The sequence below is a fragment of the Ranitomeya variabilis genome, chromosome 1, assembly GCF_051348905.1.
Source record: "Ranitomeya variabilis isolate aRanVar5 chromosome 1, aRanVar5.hap1, whole genome shotgun sequence".
NCBI classification, from domain to species: domain Eukaryota; kingdom Metazoa; phylum Chordata; class Amphibia; order Anura; family Dendrobatidae; genus Ranitomeya; species Ranitomeya variabilis.
The window spans coordinates 835,852,258-835,874,746 of NC_135232.1; the positions used below are offsets into that span (position 1 = coordinate 835,852,258).

The 22,489-nt window shown below is 45.3% G+C and overlaps 1 long non-coding RNA gene across 1 annotated transcript in view; it reads left to right on the forward strand.

Annotated features, from left to right (window-relative positions):
* LOC143771480 (uncharacterized) overlaps nucleotides 1-22,489 on the forward strand; it is a 254,353-nt gene that overhangs the window by 64,932 nt on the left and 166,932 nt on the right. Inside the window, exon 2 of the long non-coding RNA XR_013215095.1 lies at nucleotides 12,403-12,445. This is a non-coding gene — a long non-coding RNA (uncharacterized LOC143771480). The remainder of the gene's footprint in view (nucleotides 1-12,402; nucleotides 12,446-22,489) is intronic.

Here is a 22,489-nt window from a genome sequence, read left to right on the forward strand (position 1 = left end):
AAACACCAGCCAATGTGTCAGTGGGGTTCAGCACCGCCAGCTGTTCCCCTGCTGTGCAGCCGGCATCGTGTCCTGCAAAAGCCACGCAGACACTTGCTCTTGTACCTTCTGCTCCCCATCCTGGTTCCAGTACCGTCAGCTGGTTCCGGGCAGAGCCTTTGGCTTAGGTGCCTCCCTCTGGGTATCCGAGTTCCACCAACGTCAGGTGGTCCTTGGTAGTGCTTTCAGGCACGGGTACCTCCTGCTTAGTAACCGGGTTCCAGTAACGTCAGCTGGTCCTCGGTAGTTCCATTGGCTCTTGGACCTTCGGCTACCCATCCGGGTTCCAGCACCGTCAGCTGGTTCTCGGCAGTGTCTTTTGCTCTTGTACCTTCTGCTCCCCATCCTGGTTCCAGTACCGTCAGCTGGTTCCGGGCAGAGCCTTTGGCTTAGGTGCCTCCCTCTGGGTATCCGAGTTCCACCAACGTCAGGTGGTCCTTGGTAGTGCTTTCAGGCACGGGTACCTCCTGCTTAGTAACTGGGTTCCAGTAACGTCAGCTGGTCCTCGGTAGTTCCATTGGCTCTTGGACCTTCGGGTAGCCATCCGAGTTCCAGTTCCATCAGCTGGTTCTCGGCATTTTCTCAGCCTTCTTGTACCTTCTGCTACATTTCCAAGTTCAAGAGACTAAACACGATGACCCGGAAGACCACCCCTAAGATGACGACGACACCAGAGACGACAACCACCGTGATGACGACGACCCTGGAGACGATGACCCCGAAGACCACCCCGATGACGACGACCCCGGAGACGACGACCCTGAAGACCACCCCGATGACGACGACCCCGGAGACGACGACCCTGGAGACGACGACGACCTGGAAGACCGAGAAGCAGAAGAACAAGAGGCTGCAGAACAAAGAGCAGAAGAACATTAAGCATAACACTAAATATCAGAGCAAAAAATATTATCTAAATTATAAGCAGAAGAAGACTAAGCAGTGTATGGGGGTGAGTCCGTTCCTCCTCGTGGTGCCCCTGGATAAAGCCTGATGCTGCAGGCCAAACTGAACGCGGACAAATGTAACTCTTTTGTGACAGGCAGAACGGAAGGTGTAATCTTCAAAGTTTTATAGATAACAACTACGGGAATGCCTGTCACAAATAAGAATATGATGAAGAAGTAGAATATGATGAAGATAATAGTAAAATAAAAAGAATATGAACAATGTAACCAAAAAAATAATAGGTAGAAGATGAAGAAGAAGATGAATAAGGTGAAGAAGTTGATGTCAAAGAAGCTGATGATGAGGATAATGAAGAAGAAAGTGTGGGAGAAGTAAAAAAGAAGGTGAAGGGCGTGGAAGTAGTGAAACATCAATATCTGACAAAATAAAAAAAAAAATTAACATAGTCAAAATCTTTCTACCGCCGAACGTCATAAAAAAACCCCAAAATCCTGCTATTCTATTACATTGGGCTAAACCTCTGTGCCTTTAATGTCTCCGCCACGTCCCCCAATACATCCTACATTATTCTTAGTTGTTTTCCTTCATGTAGAATGAACCTACAAGTTTATAAAGGGTTTATTTTAATTCCGATATTTTCGTCCCATTGACTTGCATTGGGATCGGGTATCGGTATCGGATTGGATCCGATATTTTGACGGTATCGGCCGATACTTTCCGATACCGATACTTTCCGATATCGGAAAGTATCGCTCAACACTAGTTATTAGCGGGCCTCATTTGCTAAAACCTGTTTTCATTTCTATGTTTGTGTTTTCCTCTTAACTCACCGTTATTATTTGTGGGGGCTGCTCTCACTTTGGGGAAAATTTCTCTGAGGCAAATGAGGCTTTGTTTCTCTCTAGGGGTAGCTAGTTTCTCAGGCTGTGCAGAGGCGTCTAGGCCGAGTTAGGAACGCTCCACGGCTGCCTATAGTGTGTGTTGATAGGATCAGGATTGCGGTCAGTAAAGTTCCCACATCCCCAGAGCTTGTCCTATGTTTTGGTTTACCTATCAGGTCAGTTCATGTGTTCCTACCACCAGGACCATAACACTCTGGCTCAGATTATCGAGCCAGTGAAGGCCATGGAAGGATATTGGGTGGAACCTAGCTTCCAATCCATTTGTCCACGCCCGACCTGCTCTGTAGGCAGGCAGGTCATTACGCTATCAGGTGTCCCCAGGTGGCAGGGAGGCGACTGCCTCTAGTGGTTATGGGAGGAGGCTCACTAGACTTGGCAGATGTGTCCTCCAAATAAACCTTTAAGCTGACTCTTTCATATGGGACAACCAGTTACATTACTGAGGCCTGCATGGATTCTGGAGCTGAGGGCAATTTTTTGTCTTCCACCTTCACCCGACGGCACACAATAGTGATTAGTGGAATAGTGATTGTCATGATCCAGACCGGGCTTTGAGTCCTGTTTTCCCTTTTCCCAGGTCTGGTCAGGTCAAGAGCTAACCTTTCTCTGCCTCTGTCTGGGTTCAGGTTGGCTATTTATTTCCGCTGCTTCCTGCAGGCAATGTCAGTTATAGTTTTTGCCTAGTACTGCTGTAGCTGATTCTGATTGCTCTGCTTTGTGCTGCTGCGTTTGCTGTCTGAAACCGTGTCTCTGTTTTACCCTATTCCCGTCTTGACTCTGTGTTTCCATTTAGTGTGCTGACTCCCTGGTTTTGATTTGGCTTGTAACCAGACCAGCTTCTGTCTTTTGTCTTTTGGCTTATCCCCTCCTGACCATTGCTGACTTCCTGACTTGTCTCTGACCGTGAGTTTGCTTATTCCTTTGGTACTGCGCTACAGTCTACAATTTGACCCAGCTTGTTTGACTATTCTGCTGCCACCTGTGGTAGCCTCATTGATGAACTGCAGGCCAGCTCTGTCTAGGTGCAGTCCTGCTTCCACTCTACTGCCATCTAGTTGAGCCTGCACCTACCTGCATTACAGCAGCGTGACAATATAACTGACCAGAAACAGACTGTTTTTTCTCTGCTCTGCTTTTTATGGATCCGCTCCATACCTTGGTGGATCAAATTACTAGTTTGACACAAATGATGCAGGATCTGTCTGTGGAACATAGAGCCTTGGCCACATCTCATAACCACCTGCAAAGAGAGCTTTCTGAAATGGTAAAATCATTGCAGGGATCTTCTTCCAAGTCTGTAGGTAAGCACTCTGACACTGTTGATGTCTCATTGCACTCTCCTGAACCTATGGTCAGGCTCCAGATACCTTCTCCAGGGAAAAGGAGAGTTTCCGTACATTTAAGGAGAGTTGCAAGCTATTGTTTTCTCTTAGACCCAGATCTTCTGTAGATGAGAGTCAGCGAGTGGGGATAATCAATTCCTTACTTTGGGAGGGACCTCAATCATGGGTTTTCTCTTTACCTTCTAATGCCCCTGAACGTGTGTCTGTGGATAGGTTCTTTGAGGCCCTAGGACTTATTTTTGACAAACCTGACCAGGTCAGAGTGGCAGAGGACACAATCATAAGTCTAAACTCTCGGCTGAATGGTATAGCTCCGAGTTCCGTGTAAGTTAGGGACAGTTAGGCTGGAGACTCCTATTCATATTGTTGCCATTGACAAAACACCGCTGGCTAAGAATGTCATTAAATTAGTCTCAGAGGAGACAAAGTGGGTTCTTTGCACAAGGAACATATGCATGCTTTGTTCTGGACAATCTGCCTGCGGGACTGGTGTTGGGGTTCCCCTGGTTACAGTTACATAACCCTGTGATAGATTGGGAATCTCGGGACATTGTCAAATGGGATCCTAATTGTGTTAAAAATTGCCTTACTACTGTACTTATGTCATCCATTAATCTGGAATGTATTCCGGAGTACCTGAAGGATTTTGAGGATGTTTTTTCTGAAAAGGAGGCCGAGGTCTTACCACAACACCGCCCTTTTGACTGTACTATTAATCTGGCTATGGGTGCTAAATTGCCCAAGGCCCGTTTGTACAACTTCTCTGGCCTGGAGCGAACCGCTATGAAGGAATATATTTCTGAAAGCCTACGGAAAGGCCACATCCGCCACATCCTTTGTCTCTCCTGTGGTGGCTGGATTCTTTTTTGTAAAAAAAAAAAGATGGTGGTTTGTGCCCGTGCCTCGATTTTTGGGAATTAGTTAAGAACACAGTGAGACATACCTATCCCCTCCTGCTCATCCCAGATTTGTACAATCAATTGTCGGGGCAAATGGTTTTCTAAATTGGACTTCAGGGGAGCATATAATCTAATCCTCATTCGTGAGGGGGATGAGTGGAAAACGGCATTAATCACTTTTGAAGGGTTATTTGAGAATTTGGTTCTGCCCTTTGGTCTCACTAATGCACCAGCTGTTTTTCAGAATTTTATCAACCATGTATTTTCTGATTTTATTGGGCTCTTTACGATGATATATTTAGATAATATCCTTGTGTTTACATCTAACAAACAAGATCACATGGATCATCTGCGTGCGGTTCTCCAGAGGTTACATGAGAACTCGCTATTTGTGAAACCTGAAAAATGCACATTTTTTTGTCCATGAATTGTCCTTTCTGGGGTTCATTCTGTCTGACAAGGTTTTTTGTATGGACCCTGGGAAGGTATGGGCCATTGTTGATTGGGTGCAACCCAGAGACTTAAAGGGTCTTCAATGTTTTCTGAGGATGGCAAACTATTATAGGAACACATGCTTGGCGGAGTCCATGGCCAGAGCCTACAGTCACGGCACGGACATGGCTTAGCTTAGTTAGCTTACACTCCCACGCTGCCAGGCCATGATGAAATGGGGCATGCGTCCCAGGTGGTAATGGAATGTGGACCCACTGGACCACAGAAGGGAGAACCGGGCCTACCCGAACTAGGGAAAGGCAGGGACCGGGGTCTGTGGCAGCTGAGTATATGGGAAAGGTGGTGACATGCAGGACTAGATGACACTGCACAACTTCAGGTATGAAGAAGCAAAGTTTACTTAGACAAAGTCACCATATAGAACACAAGACATAACAATGCAGGCTCCCAATTCCGCACATCAAGGAATGGTGCACATCACAGGTCAGCAGATGTCAGACGATGACAAGAGGTCATCACGGGTTTATGCAGTCCAGGGTCATCTGGCACGGGCATATCCAGAGAACCTCTCTCTCAGGCCTCAAGCATAGCACAGGCACAGCAGGAGAACATCAGACACCGACCTCGGACATATGTCATCACAGGATGGACCCCAGGGCACAGGCAGGACATCGGGTCACAGGCAAAATACGGACAACATGAATCCAGGAACACCGATATGGAAGCTCAAGACATCGGCTGATCAGATCCAGGACACACTGGCAGAGCCGTTACCAGGAAGCAAGATTGGAGATTTCCCAGGAACATGGAGGAGGAGCCCGTCCAGGAACACGAGTAGACTGGAGACTCCCCAGAAACACGGAGGAGTCCATCCAGGAACACGAGCGGGACCAACTCTGAAACATGGGCTGGACCACAGACTGGATATCAAGACACCAGTTGGACATAGGGACAAAGGGAAGACATGGACAGCACAACACCAGGAACATCGACATGGCAACTCAGGACATTGGCTGGTCAGATCCAGGACTCACAGGCAGAGTCGTCATCAGGAAGCAAGACTGGAGGCTCCCCAGAAACACGGAGGATGAGCCCATCCAGGAAACAATTGGGACCAACTCTAAAACACCGGCTGGACCACGAGGGCCACAGATTGGATATTTGGACACAGGTTGGACATCTAGGATAAAGGCAGGATATCTGGACTCTTGACAACAGACATGGCTCCAGGCAGAGAAAATCAGGACCCAGGCAGGACATCAGAGACACCGGTAGAACATTGAGCAGCGGTCGTCAAGCTCCAGACACCAGACAGCAGTCACCAGACTCCGGACATCAGACACGACCTAGAAAGGAACTCAAGGAGTCTCGTGCAAGCACCGCAGCATGGACTGGAGCTGGACAGAGCTAGAACCACATAGTAGGCTGAGCACAGCGTAGTAGGTGATCAGCAGGAACACCAGGTTCGATCTTCAAAAGACCAACACAGGTTTAATTTTCGAGACACAGGTCTCTAGAAACTCAGAGTCACTCAGTACATGGTACAAGACACAGAAGGACTTCAAGAATATCTTACTGCAGGAATCCATGTTCAAGGGCAAGGACTTTGGTACTAACACATAGACAGGATGGGTCCAGGGACAAAGACATCAGCTTTCCTAGAACTAATAGCAGGTAGAACAGGAGCTGAAGACCAGGCAGACCAAGAGCAACATGGAGGACCAAACACACATGGCTTGGTTCAGAAACCTAATGAGAAGCTGTGGCCCCGCCCGACAAGGAAGAGGAACTTTAAATAGGATCTGCCCCTCAGCAATAGGCTGGGGACAGCAATTCAAACGCACACACTTCCCCTAATAAAAGCAGGGAAGGTGTGGCCCCATGCACCCTAAGCACAGACAGAAAACAGTACAGCATAGCCAGCACAGGAACTGAGGCCTAAGGCACCTGGCAGAGGCTGCAAGCCTGGACACACGTGGAAAGTCATGCACCAACAGCAGAGGATCTCGCAATCTGCGGATAGCTTCCACAGCAGCAGCCAGGGACCACTCACGCGGAAGGTTGTGCAGCAGAGCAAAGACATTACAACACATGTATGGCTACGCAGCAGAGCAGGGAACTGAGCAGCATCCATACAGGTAAAAGACAACAGTATCCCAGCTGATTAGGGGGAAAGGAGCAAAGGCAAAGAGCACAGACATTCAGAGTAACGCCGGGGAAACAAGGCACAAACACAACGGCGTCACTATGACATACTCTCCTGGCTTCTGACCTTGAACTCCTTGACTATTCTGACTCACTGCTTGGCGTCACAACTGTATTAGTGTTATAGTACCAATATATGTGTGTCAAAAATATACAGTGCCTACAAGTAGTATTCAACCCCCTGCAGATTTAGCAGGTTTACACATTTGAAATTAACTTGGCATTGTCACATTTGGACTGTAGATCAGCCTGGAAGTGTGAAATGCACTGCAGCAAAAAAGTATGTTATTTCTTTGTTTATTTTTTTTTAAATTGTGAAAAGTTTTTTCAGAGGGTCATTTATTATTCAACCCCTCAACCCACCAGAATTCTGTTTGGTTCCCCTAAAGTATTAAGAAGTAGTTCAGGCACAAAGAACAATGAGCTTCACATGTTTGGATTAATTATCTCTTTTTCCAGCCTTTTCTGACAATTTAAGACCCTCCCCAAACTTGTGAACAGCACTCATACATGGTCAACATGGGAAAGACAAAGGAGCATTCCAAGGCCATCAGAGACAAGATCGTGGAGGGTCACAAGGCTGGCAAGGGGTACAAAACCCTTTCCAAGGAGTTGGGCCTACCTGTCTCCACTGTTGGGAGCATCATCTGGAAGTGGAAGGCTTATGGAACTACGGTTAGCCTTCCACGGCCTGGACAGCCTTTGACAGTTTCCGCCCGTGCCGAGGCCAGGCTTGTCCGAAGAGTTAAGGCTAATCCAAGGACAACAAGGAAGGAGCTCTGGGAAGATCTCATGGCAGTGGGGACATTGGTTTCAGTCAATACCATAAGTAACGTACTCCACCGCAATGGTCTCCGTTCCAGACAAGCCCGTAAGGTACCTTTACTTTCAAAGCGTCATGTCAAGGCTCGTCTACAGTTTGCTCATGATCACTTGGAGGACTCTGAGACTGACTGGTTCAAGGTTCTCTGGTCTGATGAGACCAAGATCGAGATCTTTGGTGCCAACCACACACGTGACGTTTGGAGACTGGATGGCACTGCATACGACCCCAAGAATACCATCCCTACAGTCAAGCATGGTGGTGGCAGTATCATGCTGTGGGGCTGTTTCTCAGCCAAGGGGCCTGGCCATCTGGTCCGCATCCATGGGAAGATGAATAGCACGGCCTACCTGGAGATTTTGGCCAAGAACCTCCGCTCCTCCATCAAGGATCTTAAGATGGCTCATCATTTCATCTTCCAACAAGACAACGACCCAAAGCACACAGCCAAGAAAACCAAGGCCTGGTTCAAGAGGCAAAAAATCAAGGTGTTGCAGTGGCCTAGTCAGTCTCCTGACCTTAACCCAATTGAAAACTTGTGGAAGGAGCTCAAGATTAAAGTCCACATGAGACACCCAAAGAACCTAGATAACTTGGAGAAGATCTGCATGGAGGAGTGGGCCAAGATAACTCCAGAGACCTGTGCCGGCCTGATCAGGTCTTAGAAAAGACGATTATTAGCTGTAATTGCAAACAAAGGTTATTCCACAAAATATTAAACCTAGGGGTTGAATAATAATTGACCCACACTTTTATGTTTAAAATGTATAAAAATTTAACTGAGCAACAAAACTTTTTGGTTTGTAAGATTTATGCATCTGTTAATAAATCCTGCTCTTGTTTGAAGTTTGAAGGCTCTAACTTATTTGCATCCTATTAAACCTGCTAAATCTGCAGGGGTTGAATACTACTTGTAGGCACTGTATATATATATTTATAGTTGCCAGCTTAGGTATAAATATATTGTATATGTACAGTATGTAATAGACTGTAGACTTATGTGTGTGTAATAAATATCCTTTATTGATACACAGTTTTGTCTCAGTTAGTATACAGTTGTGATCAAACATTTACAAACCCCAGGAGAATTTTTGCTTTCTTAGCCCTTTTTCAGAGAATATGAATGATAACATCAAAACTTTTTCTCCACTCATGGTTAGTGGTTGGGTGAAGCTATTTATTTTCTCTTTTTAAATCATAACAACAACTCAAATTACGCTGATCAAAATGTCACATACCCCATTTCTTAATACTATGTATTGCCCCCTCTAACATCAATGACAGCTTGAAGTCTTTTGTAGTAGTTGTGGATGAGGTTCTTTATTTTCTCAGATGGTAAAGCTGCCCACTCTTTTTTGGCAAAAAGCCTCCAGTTCCTGTAAATTCCTGGGCTGTTTAGCATGAACTGCCCACTTGAGATCTCCCCAGAGTGGCTCAATGATATTGAGGTCAGGAGACTGAGATGGCGTGGGACCGCTCATTAGAGAAATGAATATGGACTCCACTCCCATAGGGGCGGAGCCGCCTATTCATTTCTCTAATCAGCGGTGCCGGTGACCGCTGACATTGGAAGAGCTGCGGCACCGAAGACCAGCTGTCCGGGGGAAGGAGCGGGACGCCGGGAGCAGGTAAGTATTACATATTCACCTGTCCACGTTCCACACGCCGGGCGCCAATCCATCTTCCCGGCGTCTCTCCGCACTGACTGTGCAGGTCAGAGGGCGCGATGACGCCTATAGTGTGCGCGCCGCCCTCTGCCTGATCAGTCAGTGCAGAGAGACACCGGGACTGGACGCCGAGGAGCTGCAAGCAAGAGAGGTGAGTATGTCTTTTATTATTTTTATTGCAGCAGCAGCAATGGCACAGCTTTCTATGGCACAGCTATGGGGCAATTCTGAACGGTGCAGAGCACTATATGGCACAGCTATGGGGCAATTATGAACGGTGCAGAGCACTATATGGCACAGCTATGGGGCAATAATGAACGGTGCAGAGCACTATATGGCACAGCTATGGGGCAATTATGAACGATGCAGAGCACTATATGGCACAGCTATGGGGCAATTATGAACGGTGCAGAGCACTATATGGCACAGCTATGGGGCAATAATGAACGGTGCAGAGCACTATATGGCACAGCTATGGGGCAATAATGAACGGTGCAGAGCACTATATGGCACAGCCTTCTATGGTACAGCTATGGGGCAATAATGAATGGTGCAGAGCACTATATGGCACAGCTATGGGGCCATAATGAACGGTACGGAGCATCTATTTTTATTTTTGAAATTCACCGGTAGCTGCTGCATTTTCCACCCTAGGCTTATACTCGAGTCAATAAGTTTTCCCAGTTTTTTGTGGCAAAATTAGGGGGGTCGGCTTATACTCGGGTCGGCTTATACTCGAGTATATACGGTACTTTTTTATGAGTTTAATAGACAAAAAAAAATTAATAAGGCCATTTCTTTGACACAATTTACCGATCACCTTAAATAATCTGATCGCTGTGGTGTGCGGGACACTATGACTAAAGGAACACAAATATGTCTGTTATCTGCACATTTTTTTTAAAAAAGGCATTAAAAATTGCATCATTGTAATTGTTATAATTTTTTTAGCAATTTTATAGGGATTTTTTTTTCTTTTCTTTTCCCTCTAGAATACAGGGACTGCTATGCACAGCTATGCATCTCTATGTGCCAGTATAATTTGCCTGTGGAGTCAGAGGCTGCAATACAGATCAAGTATTCAACATTCTCCTAGTGATATTAGTGGAGCCTGTGGCTCATGGCTTTAACTGTTATCTGCAATTACAATAGTTGTTGGTTCAATTCCCAAACAAAAAGACTCATAAAATAGAGAAAATTACATTTTTTTCTTGTTTTTATAATTTTTCAGTAGTTTTATTGGACTACTATAGAATACAGGGAAGAGAAATACTCTGTTATGTACAGATATATCTCTACAGTATGTACTACTATAATCTGCTTTTATCTTCCTCATTGTGGGCTGTGGCTCAAAGCTAGAGCTGTTGCCTGTGAACAATGAGGTCATCAGTTCGATTGGTGGAGACAGAGAAGAAAATTGCTTATTTAATTTATGTATCTGTGTGCAGAGAGATGCCTACCCCACCCCCCAAGGAAGAGGAGCTACAGAGTTGGCGAAGAAAGTGAGAGGAAGTAAGGACAGTCGTTCTGAATCCGGGTCAGTTGGGAGCCATACTGTGTAGTTATGCAGGACAGACATACCACAATATCACATGTACAGCTATACTACAGGTGTAGAGTCGGACTAAAGCACTTTGGGCCAACCAGAGAAAATCATTCTTGAGGCCCACTATGTAGCTACATAGAAATAAAAAGAAGACCACCAATTGTGCGGTAAACCACGCTAATATCAGGGTATAGTTCAAGGTAGTACACATCTTAATGATAAAGCAGGGGTTGGGGTAGACGCCCTCATATAATATAATGCAGCCCTCCATATATAATTTAATATAGCTCACCTAATAGGGCATAATGCAGCCCCCATAGAATATAATACAGCCCCTCTAATATAGTATAAAGCAGCCCCCCATAGAATAACAGAATGGGTATGGGAAGCCGTGAATATTCATTTCTCTTTAGCAGTGGGCACAGGCTTTAGCCGCAGCAGTCAGCTCCTTCATCCTATCACCCACTGGTCCACCACTGCTGTTCCACTGGCACCAGTTGACCCCCCTGACTCACGGGACCCATAGCAGCTGCGCAGTGTGCTATTATTAGCGATACGCAACTGGCTGGGGGCCCTTGGGGCAGCAGGGGCCCTGGTCAACTGCCAGCCCTGTATATCAGCAGATGTCAGAGCCTGAGCCCTCCGGAGAATCCTCCGGTACTCCGGTGGGCCAGTCTGACCTTGTACAGGTGCCCATAGAGGTGGAAGTACCAGAAATTCTGATATACACTAAAGCTGTGGAGTCCGAGCTGCCCAAGGTTCAAAGGTGTAGTCACACACAAGGTTAAAGCATGAATGCGGCTTATTGTGGTTGAGTGTTTAAAAGTTTCCAAACCTCTTCATTAGGCAGCAGTAGACTATGTCACAGTAGACATATCCTTTTCCCATGTAGACAGAGAGGAGGAAGCTACTGGGTTCATTAGCTCATTGTGTAAGGGCCTCCTGGTGTCTGAATTTATATCAGTAAGTAGACAGGGTTATTTATGTGTAAGATAATTTTTTCTGCCCAAAGATCGAAACTGTTATTTTCCTTATTTACAGGCATAAAGTACATTTTTAAACACCAGTACAATATGGTTAAGAAAAGCTGAAAAGTTAAAGTCAGAATTTTTTTCCATAAAGTTACAAATAAATTAAACTCTTATAATAATAACATGTGCCATACACCTTTTGAAAAAATATCATAAACCAGTGAATAATATTGACATATTTGATGTCCCTGTAGTCGTAACAACTCATACAAAACTAACAAATTTATGGAAATCAGTAAATGACAAAAAAAATCCACAATTTTTCTTTTTCTTCATAATAATTAGTTAACATAAATTTATCACTTACTTACACAGTTTATGTAAAAAAAAAAAAGTTATTCGGCTGAATGTGGGAAGGGTAAATAAAGAATATATTCTTCTGGTCATCTGAATGAAAAAGTAAATTTCTATCAGAAAATAGGTTAAATTGCAAACATTTGGGGCATAAAGCTGGTTGTATCCATCTTAGGGTTTGTTCAAATATGATGGGTTTTTTTATGTTTTATGTACATTTTATTTTTCCAATGTGATGCATAGAATAAATCAGCATCTTATTTTCTCCCTCTTTTCTATTCTTTTTAACAGATTTAAACACTGACAGCAACACCAATTAATGGAATGAGAAAAGGTATGCCTAGTGTGAAAGTAGATCAAAGTAACCTGTTAAACATCATTGTCTGAATTAGTCGTGACCTAAGCAAAGCTATTATCTGCATCTAGGTATTAGTGCAGAAAGCTGATAGACCTTTGCACTGGATTTGTATGACCTATCCCATCGTTGTCAATTCCAGAAGAAACAGTGCATTCATTTTATTTTTCCTGGCAAGTGCTCTAACTTTTAAAGGATAGAGATTGAAGTAGAAAGGATTTTATGGCTTCTTTTTTACAGATCAATAGTCCTTGTCTCTGTTAAAGCATTCAGGCTTTAATATGGAGTCTTGATGGCATTAAGAACACTTTTTATATCAATATCAACTATGTCCAAAGTGATAGAATGATTAAATCTCTGACTTATTCATAGATATTTAAAGAGGAGGTGGATGAATTTCTGATAGAATACACTCACTATAACCACACTAATATTATTCACACAATAAAAAACACATAAAGGAATTATGTGCAAAGCTAAACAACCAGAAAATATTCAAGGGTACTCTGTTATAAGGATTTAGACAGCTCAAACTCCCAACAACTTGCTTTTCAGGATGGTAAGATTTTGATATTGATTTGTTCTATATTCTGGATGATTCTACAAACCATTAACAAAGATCTTTGAAATAACAGATGCCCCATTCAATGTCCTGCAAGAAGTCAGGAGAATGAAGCTGTATTTCTAAACAGTCAAGCTGTCATGGTTTGGACAGGGTTAATGCCCTGCCCTCTCAGGGTTAATTTTTGTGGCCTTCTTTTAGATCTGGGAGGGATATTTATACCCATGCTGGACTAGGATTCTCTGTCAGTTATACTTTCGTTCTGTCTGTATGCCTGACCCACTGGTGTGCGTGTGCATACTGTGCTGTTTGTTTGCTCTCCGTCCTCGATCTGGTCTGTTTCTCTCTCAGCTTCTCTGCTTTGTGTTTCTAGTCATTCGCTTACTCGGCTTTCTGACCTCCGACTTCCACCAGACTATCCTTCTGTCTCATCCTCCAGTACCTCGCTTATCTCCCAGTTATTGACCTTGACACGTTTGACTACTCTCTGGTGCCTTTCGCCTCCTTTGCACCCTGGCACCTGGCTCTGCCTTTGGCCATTCCCCCTCTGTCAAATGGTTCAGGTCCTGCTTGCCACCTGGTGAGTTCTCTGCTGTTCTGCTCTGGGCTCCTTACTGCGGGAAGTAGCTTCCCAGCAGTAGTTACACCCGGGATCCTTGACATTATAACTGACAATACAGTTTCTTCCAAGTGGTGAGGTACGAGTTTATTATGGATCCAGTACAGGCTCTCACGGAGTAGGTTAATGAGCTCTCCCAACTTATGCAGAAGCTGTCCATGGAGCAGCAAGCCCTGGTTTACTCACACCAACAGGTGCAGAGAGATGTGACGGGCACTCTACAGGGCCCTGTTCTGTTGTGTCCCTAGTGGATCCCCAACCTCCGGTAAAGTTACCTGACAATTTGTCCAGGGATTCAAAATTGTTTAGGGTTTTTAAAGAGGGATGAAAGTTGTTTTTTGAGTTACGTTCCCGAGCTTCAGGCAATGAAAGGCAGAGGGTGGGGATCGTTATTTCCTTGTTAAGTGGGCTCCATAGTCATGGGCTTTCTCTCTCTCCCTCTGCTTCTGAACGTATGTCAGTGAACCTGTTCTTTGAGGCATTGGAGCACCTTTATGATGAGCCTGATAGAGTGCGTCTGGCAGAGGATAAGGTGGTGAGTGTGACACAGGGGAGTTTAGACCCTGGAAGTATCCTGGAATGACGCTACTGAGGGGGTTGTTCCTCGGGGGCCTTTCTGACTGTTTACAGGATGCTCTGGCATTACACTCTCCCTCGATACCCTGGAGGATGCCATGATGCAGGCGGTCCACATGGACCAGAGGCTCCATGCTAGAGGAGTGATGCAGCAGGAGACCTCATTATACTCTAACCTGTGTGACACTGTGTCCGTCCCTGAGCCCATGGAAGTTGGGGTTATCTCGATGATGGAAAGAAAGAGAAGACACCGCAGAGATAACCAACTATGCTTTTACTGTGGAGCCTCTGGACATTGGAAAAGGACTGTCCCTCTTGTCCCTCTTCTGCTAAGCCGTTGGGAAATGCCTAAGTCTGGGTAATGATCGAGGAGGTTACCCAGACTACCAGGTACATTTTTCCTCACTTGCTAAAATTTTGCTTCAGATGGAATTGGAACTTGCTGGCAGTCCTGTCATGACCACTGCCTTTGTTGACTGCGGTTCTACCATTAACCTGATCAATGCCCGGGTGGTGACTCTTAATAAGATAGGGACAGTTAGGCTTAAGGATCCTGTTAAAATTGTGGCTATTGACTCATCTACTCTCACCCGGGATGGAATTTGTTTCATGTCTGAAATTTTTTCTCTGAAAGAGGGTTCTACTCATGTGGATAAATTAAGATGTTTTGTTCCAGAAAATTTGCCTGCTGGACTGGTACTAGGGATGCCTTGGCTTCAACGCCATAATCCTATCATTGATTGGGAAGATCATTCAGTGGGGATGTAAGGATAACGGTGTATGTTGTAACCTGGTACCTCTTGTCACCCCTGTAAAATCTGTATCTGTGTCGTCTGTAGGTCTGAAGGGTTTTCTGGAATACCTAAAAGTCTTTGAATACATGTATTCCGAAAGCGAGTCTGAGGTACTTCCACAACATAGACCTTTTGATTGTGCCAGTGATTTAGTCCCGGGAGCCAAGTTACCCAAGGCTCACCTGTTTAATTTGTCTGGGCCTGAGCATCAAGCCATGAAGGAATACATAGCAGAGAGTCTTCGCAAAGGGCATATTCGGCCTTCTGTTTCACCCGTGGCAGCAGGGTTCTTTTTCTTAAAAAAAGAAAGATGGTGGTTTGCGGCCATGCCTCGACTTTTGGGAACTGAACAAAATGATGGTAAAAAACACGTACCATCTTCCCCTGATCCCCGATCTATGTAACCAACCTATGAGGGCTAAATGGTTCTCTAAGCTCAATTTATGAGGGGCTTATAAGCATATAAGGGCCCGGGAAGGGGATGAATGGAAAACAGCATTCCTGATGACTGAGGGGCTATTTGAAAACTTAGTTATGCCCTTTGGTCTCACTAACGCTCGTGCCGTCTGTCAAAATTTTATTAATGTTATTTTCTCTGACTTAATTGGGCATTATGTGGTCATCTACCTGGATGATATTTTAGTGTACTCAGCGGACAGTCAAACCCACTTGCACCATCTACGCATGGCTCTTAGGAGACTCAGGGAAAATCATTTATATGCTAAACTGGAAAAATGTTCATTTTTTGGGCAAGAACTGTCTTTACTGGGTTTAATTGTGTCAGGGGAGGGATTCCGCATGGATCCTAAAAAGGTCCAGGCCATTACGGATTGGGTACAGCCTCATGACTTGAAGGAGTTGCAGCGATTTTTGGGCTTTGCTAACTCCTATAGGAAGTTCATTAAGGGTTTTTCACAGGTGGTAAAGCCTTTGACAGACCTCACCCTCAACGGGGCTGATGTGAAAAATAGGTCCGTGGCTGCAAAAAGTAATTTCCTGACACTGGAAAAATGTTTTACTTCACCTCCTGTGTTGGTTCAACCCGATCCGTCAAGACCCTTTATTGTGGAGAATGATGCTTCTGAGGTGGGAGTGGCAGCAGTTTTGCCTCAGGGTCCTTCCACACTCACTAATCTGAAGCCGTGCGCCTTCTTTTCTAAAAAATTATCTCCAGCCGAGAGAAATTATGATGTCGGCAATAGATAATTGTTGGCGGTTAAGTTGGCTTTTGAAGAATGGAGGCATTTCCTGGAGAGGGCCGTCCACCCCATTACAGTTATCACTGGTCATAAAAATTTGGCCTATATTGAGTCTGCCAAGAGATTGACCCCCAGACTCGGTGGGCGATTTTTTTTCTCGATTTCAATTTACCATCACATTGAGCCCGGGATCTAAAAATATTAAGGCTGATGCTTTATCCTGAAGCTTTGATTCCATGTCCCCCCCAGAACCCCCTCCTCCATTCTTCAGCCAGGAGTAGTGGTTGCTGAAATCTCATCTGATTTGCAGAGAGATATTTTGGAGGCCCAAACCCGGGCTCCTGGTAGTAAACCTCTAGGTAAATTGTTTGTACCGGAACGGTTCCGTCTCAGATTCCAGCAGGAGTTTCACGATTCTGTGTTAAGTGCCCATCCTGGGATTGCAGCTATGCAGGGGGCAGTTGCTAGGGGTTCCTGGTGGCCCTCTATGGTATCAGATATTAAAAAGTTTGTGACTGCAGGTTTTTTGTACACCAGTTCAAAGAGTCCTCACACCCGGCCGGCCGTGGAGTTGGTACCTTTGCCAGTTCCGGATAGGCCATGGACACATTTGTTCATGGACTTTATCACAAATCTCCCTCCTTCCAGGAGCAACTCAGTGGTATGGGTGGTGGCGGATAGGTTCTCTGTTATGATCCCAATGGCAAAGGATCTCAGAGATTACAGAAAAGTCTGCAAACATAAATACCAGCTCATAGGGAAGTGGTTACTAGGCTGACCATATACCTGATCCTAGCACAAACAACTAACAGTAGCCGGGGAACGTGCCTACGTTGATTCTAGACGTCTCGCGCCAGCCGGAGAACTAACTAACCCTGTCAGGGAAAATAAGACCTCTCTTGCCTCCAGAGAAAAGACCCCAAAGTTATAATACAAGCCCCCAACAAATAATAACGGTGAGGTAAGAAGAAAAGACAAACATAAGAATGAACTAGATTTTAGCAAAGAGAGGCCCACTGACTAATAGCAGAAGATAGTAAGATGACTTATATGGTCAGCAAAAAACCCTGCAAAATATCCACGCTGAATATCCAAGAACCCCCGAACCGACTAACGGTGAGGGGGGAGAATATCAGCCCCCTAGAGCTTCCAGCGATATCAGGAATCACATTTTGGTACAAGCTGGACAAAAATATGAACAATGCAAATAAACAAAAATAAGAAAGCAGGACTTAGCTTATCTTGCAAAGAACCAGGACCTGAAGACAGGAGCAAACAGAAATGAACTGATTACAACGATGCCAGGCACTGGACTGAGAATCCAGGAAGTTTAAATAGCAACACCCCAGGCCTAACGAACCAGGTGAGTACCAACCTGGGAAAAGACAATCCAAGTGCCAAACCACTAGTGACCACAAGAGGGAGCCAAGAAGTATAGTTCACAACAGTACCCGCCCTTTAAGGAGGGGTCACCGAACCCTCACCAAGACCACCAGGGCGATCAGGATGAGCAGCGTGGAAGGCACGAACCCAATCGGCCGCATGAACATCAGAGGCGACCACCCAGGAATTATCCTCCTGACCATAGCCCTTCCATTTGACCAAATACTGAAGCCTCCGTCTAGAGAGACAAGAATCCAAGATCTTCTCCACCACGTACTCCAACTCGCCCTCAACCAACACCGGAGCAGGAGGCTCAACAGCAGGAACCACAGGCACAACGTACCGCCGCAACAAAGACCTATGGAACACGTTGTGAATGGCAAACGACACCGGAAGATCCAAACAAAAAGAAACCGGGTTAAGAACTTCCAAAATTTTATAAGGACCAATAAAGCGAGGCTTAAACTTAGGAGAGGAAACCTTCAGAGGGACATACCGAGAAGACAACCAAACCGAAGTCGGGGACCCACACCGCGGCGGCGGTTGGCAAAACGCTGAGCCTTCTCCTGTGACAACTTCAAGTTGTCCACCACATGATTCCAAATCCGCTGCAACCTATCCACCACGGAATCCACCCCAGGACAGTCAGAAGACTCAACATGACCCGAGGAGAAACGAGGATGAAAACCAGAGTTGCAGAAGAATGGCGAAACCAAAGTAGCGGAACTAGCCCGATTATTAAGGGCAAACTCAGCCAATGGCAAGAAGGTCACCCAATCATCCTGGTCCGCAGAAACAAAACATCTCAAATAAGCCTCCAGTGTCTGATTAGTTCGCTCCGTTTGGCCATTAGTCTGAGGATGAAAGGCAGATGAAAACGACAAATCAATGCCCATTTTAGCAAAAAAAGATCGCCAGAATCTGGACACAAACTGGGATCCTCTGTCGGACACGATATTCTCAGGAATGGCGTGTAAACGAACCACATTCTGAAAAAACAAAGGAACCAGATCGGAAGAGGAAGGCAACTTAGGCAAGGGCACCAAATGGACCATCTTGGAAAAACGATCACACACCACCCAGATGACAGACATTCCTTGAGACACCGGAAGATCAGAAATGAAATCCATGGAAATGTGTGTCCAAGGCCTCTTCGGGACGGGCAAGGGCAAAAGCAACCCGCTAGCACGAGAACAACAAGGCTTAGCCCGAGCACACGTCCCACAGGACTGCACAAATGACCGCACATCCCGTGACAAGGAAGGCCACCAAAAGGACCTAGCCACCAAATCTCGGGTACCAAAAATTCCCGGATGCCCTGCCAACACCGAGGAATGAACCTCGGAAATAACTCTGCTGGTCCACTTATCAGGAACAAACAGTCTGTCGGGTGGACAAGAGTCAGGTCTACCAGCCTGAAATCTCTGCAACACACGTCGCAAATCAGGAGATATGGCCGACACGATTACTCCCTCTTTAAGATTACCAGCTGGCTCTGAGACTCCAGGAGAGTCAGGCACAAAGCTCCTAGAAAGAGCATCAGCCTTAACATTCTTCGAACCAGGCAGGTACGAGACCACAAAGTCAAAACGAGAGAAAAACAATGACCAACGAGCCTGTCTAGGATTCAGGCGCTTAGCAGACTCGAGATACATCAGATTTTTGTGATCAGTCAAGACCACCACACGATGCTTAGCACCCTCGAGCCAATGACGCCACTCCTCAAATGCCCACTTCATGGCCAACAACTCCCGATTACCAACATCATAGTTCCGCTCAGCAGGCGAAAACTTCCTAGAGAAAAAAGCACATGGTCTCATCACAGAGCAACCAGAGCCTCTCTGCGACAAAACAGCCCCAGCACCGATCTCAGAAGCATCCACTTCAACCTGAAAGGTAAGTGCGACATCAGGCTGGCACAAAACAGGCGCCGAAGTAAACCGGCACTTCAGCTCCTGGAAGGCCTCCACGGCTGCAGGAGCCCAATTAGCCACATCAGAACCTTTCTTGGTCATATCCGTCAAAGGTTTAACAACGCTAGAAAAGTTAGCAATAAAACGACGGTAGAAATTAGCAAACCCCAAGAACTTCTGAAGACTCTTAACAGACGTGGGTTGAGTCCAATCATGAATAGCTCGGACCTTGACTGGGTCCATCTCCACAGCAGAAGGGGAGAAAATAAAACCCAAAAAGGAAACCTTCTGCACTCCAAAGAGACACTTTGAGCCCTTCACAAACAAAGCATTATCACGCAAAACCTGAAACACCATCCTGACCTGCTTTACATGAGAATCCCAATCATCAGAAAAAAACAGAATATCATCCAGATAAACAATCATAAATTTATCTAGATACTTCCGGAAGATATCATGCATAAAGGACTGAAACACTGAAGGAGCATTAGAGAGCCCAAAGGGCATCACCAAGTACTCAAAATGACCTTCGGGCGTATTAAATGCAGTTTTCCATTCATCTCCCTGCCTAATGCGCACAAGGTTGTACGCACCACGAAGATCTATCTTGGTGAACCACTTGGCACCCTTAATCCAAGCAAACAAGTCTGACAATAGTGGCAAAGGATACTGAAACTTAACAGTGATTTTATTCAGAAGCCGATAGTCTATACAAGGTCTCAAAGACCCGTCTTTCTTGGCCACAAAAAAGAATCCCGCACCAAGAGGGGAAGAGGATGGACGAATATGCCCCTTCTCCAAAGACTCCTTGATATAAGAACGCATCGCGGTATGCTCGGGTACAGACAAATTAAATAATCGTCCCTTAGGAAATTTACTGCCAGGAATCAAATCTATAGCGCAGTCACAGTCCCTATGAGGAGGAAGAGCACTGGACCTGGACTCACTGAATACATCCTGATAGTCACACAAATACTCAGGAACTTCTGAAGGAGTAGAAGAAGCAATAGACACCGGCGGAGAATCGCAATGAATTCCCTGACAACCCCAACTCGACACAGACATAGCCTTCCAATCCAAAACTGGATTATGGGTCTGTAACCATGGCAGACCTAAAATGACCAAATCATTCATTTTATGCAGAACAAGAAAACGAATCACCTCCCGATGTTCAGGAGTCATGCACATGGTCACTTGTGTCCAATACTGCGGTTTATTTTCCGCCAGTGGCGTAGCATCAATTCCTCTGAGAGGAATAGGAACTTTTAAAGGCTCCAGGACAAAACCACAGCGCTTGGCAAACGACAAGTCCATAAGACTCAGGGCAGCACCTGAATCCACAAATGCCATAACAGGGTAGGAAGACAATGAGCAAATTAAAGTCACAGACAAAATAAATTTAGGCTGCAAATTACCAATGGTGACAGGACTGACAACCTTGGTTAGGCGTTTAGAGCATGCTGATATAACATGTGTAGAATCACCACAGTAAAAACACAGCCCATTCTGACGTCTATGATTTTGTCGTTCGGTTCTAGTCAGGATTCTATCACATTGCATTGAGACAGGTGTCTGTTCAGACAACACCGCCAGAGGATTAGCGGATTTGCGCTCCCGCAAACGCCAATCAATCTGAATAGCCAGCGCCATAGAATCATTCAGACTTGTAGGAATTGTGAAACCCACCATCACATTCTTAATGGCTTCAGAAAGGCCATTTCTGAAATTTGCGGCCAGAGCACATTCATTCCATTGAGTAAGCACGGACCATTTCCGAAATTTTTGGCAATACACTTCAGCTTCATCCTGGCCCTGAGAGATAGCCAGTAGGGCTTTTTCTGCCTGAATTTCAAGATTAGGCTCCTCATAAAGCAATCCGAGCACCAGAAAAAACGCATCAACATCCGCCAATGCCGGATCTCCTGGCACCAACGAGAAAGCCCAATCCTGAGGGTCGCCACGCAAGAAGGAGATAACAATTTTAACTTGCTGAGCTGAATCTCCAGACGAACGAGGTTTCAAAGATAGAAACAATTTACAATTATTCCTAAAATTCCTAAATTTAAATCGATCTCCAGAGAACAGCTCAGGAATAGGTATCTTAGGCTCTGACATAGGACTGCTAACAACAAAATCCTGAATGCCCTGCACTCGTGCAGCAAGCTGATCCACACTAGTAATCAAGGTCTGAACATTCATGTCTGCAGCAAAGCTTCAAGCTACTCAGAGAAAAAGGGGAAGGAAGAAAGAGAAGAAAAAAAAAAAAAAAAACTCAGAACTTCTTTTCTTTTAATCCCGCTTCTGCAATGCATTAACTATTCACTTGGCCTGGCATACTGTTATGATCCCAATGGCAAAGGATCTCAGAGATTACAGCAAAGTCTGCAAACATAAATACCAGCTCATAGGGAAGTGGTAACTAGGCTGACCATATACCTGATCCTAGCACAAACAACTAACAGTAGCCGGGGAACGTGCCTACGTTGATTCTAGACGTCTCGCGCCAGCCGGAGAAGTAACTAACCCTGTCAGGGAAAATAAGACCTCTCTTGCCTCCAGAGAAAAGACCCCAAAGTTATAATACAAGCCCCCAACAAATAATAACGGTGAGGTAAGAAGAAAAGACAAACGTAAGAATGAACTAGATTTTAGCAAAGAGAGGCCCACTGACTAATAGCAGAAGATAGTAAGATGACTTATATGGTCAGCAAAAAACCCTGCAAAATATCCACGCTGAATATCCAAGAACCCCCGAACCGACTAACGGTGAGGGGGGAGAATATCAGCCCCCTAGAGCTTCCAGCGATATCAGGAATCACATTTTGGTACAAGCTGGACAAAAATATGAACAATGCAAATAAACAAAAATAAGAAAGCAGGACTTAGCTTATCTTGCAAAGAACCAGGACCTGAAGACAGGAGCAAACAGAAATGAACTGATTACAACGATGCCAGGCACTGGACTGAGAATCCAGGA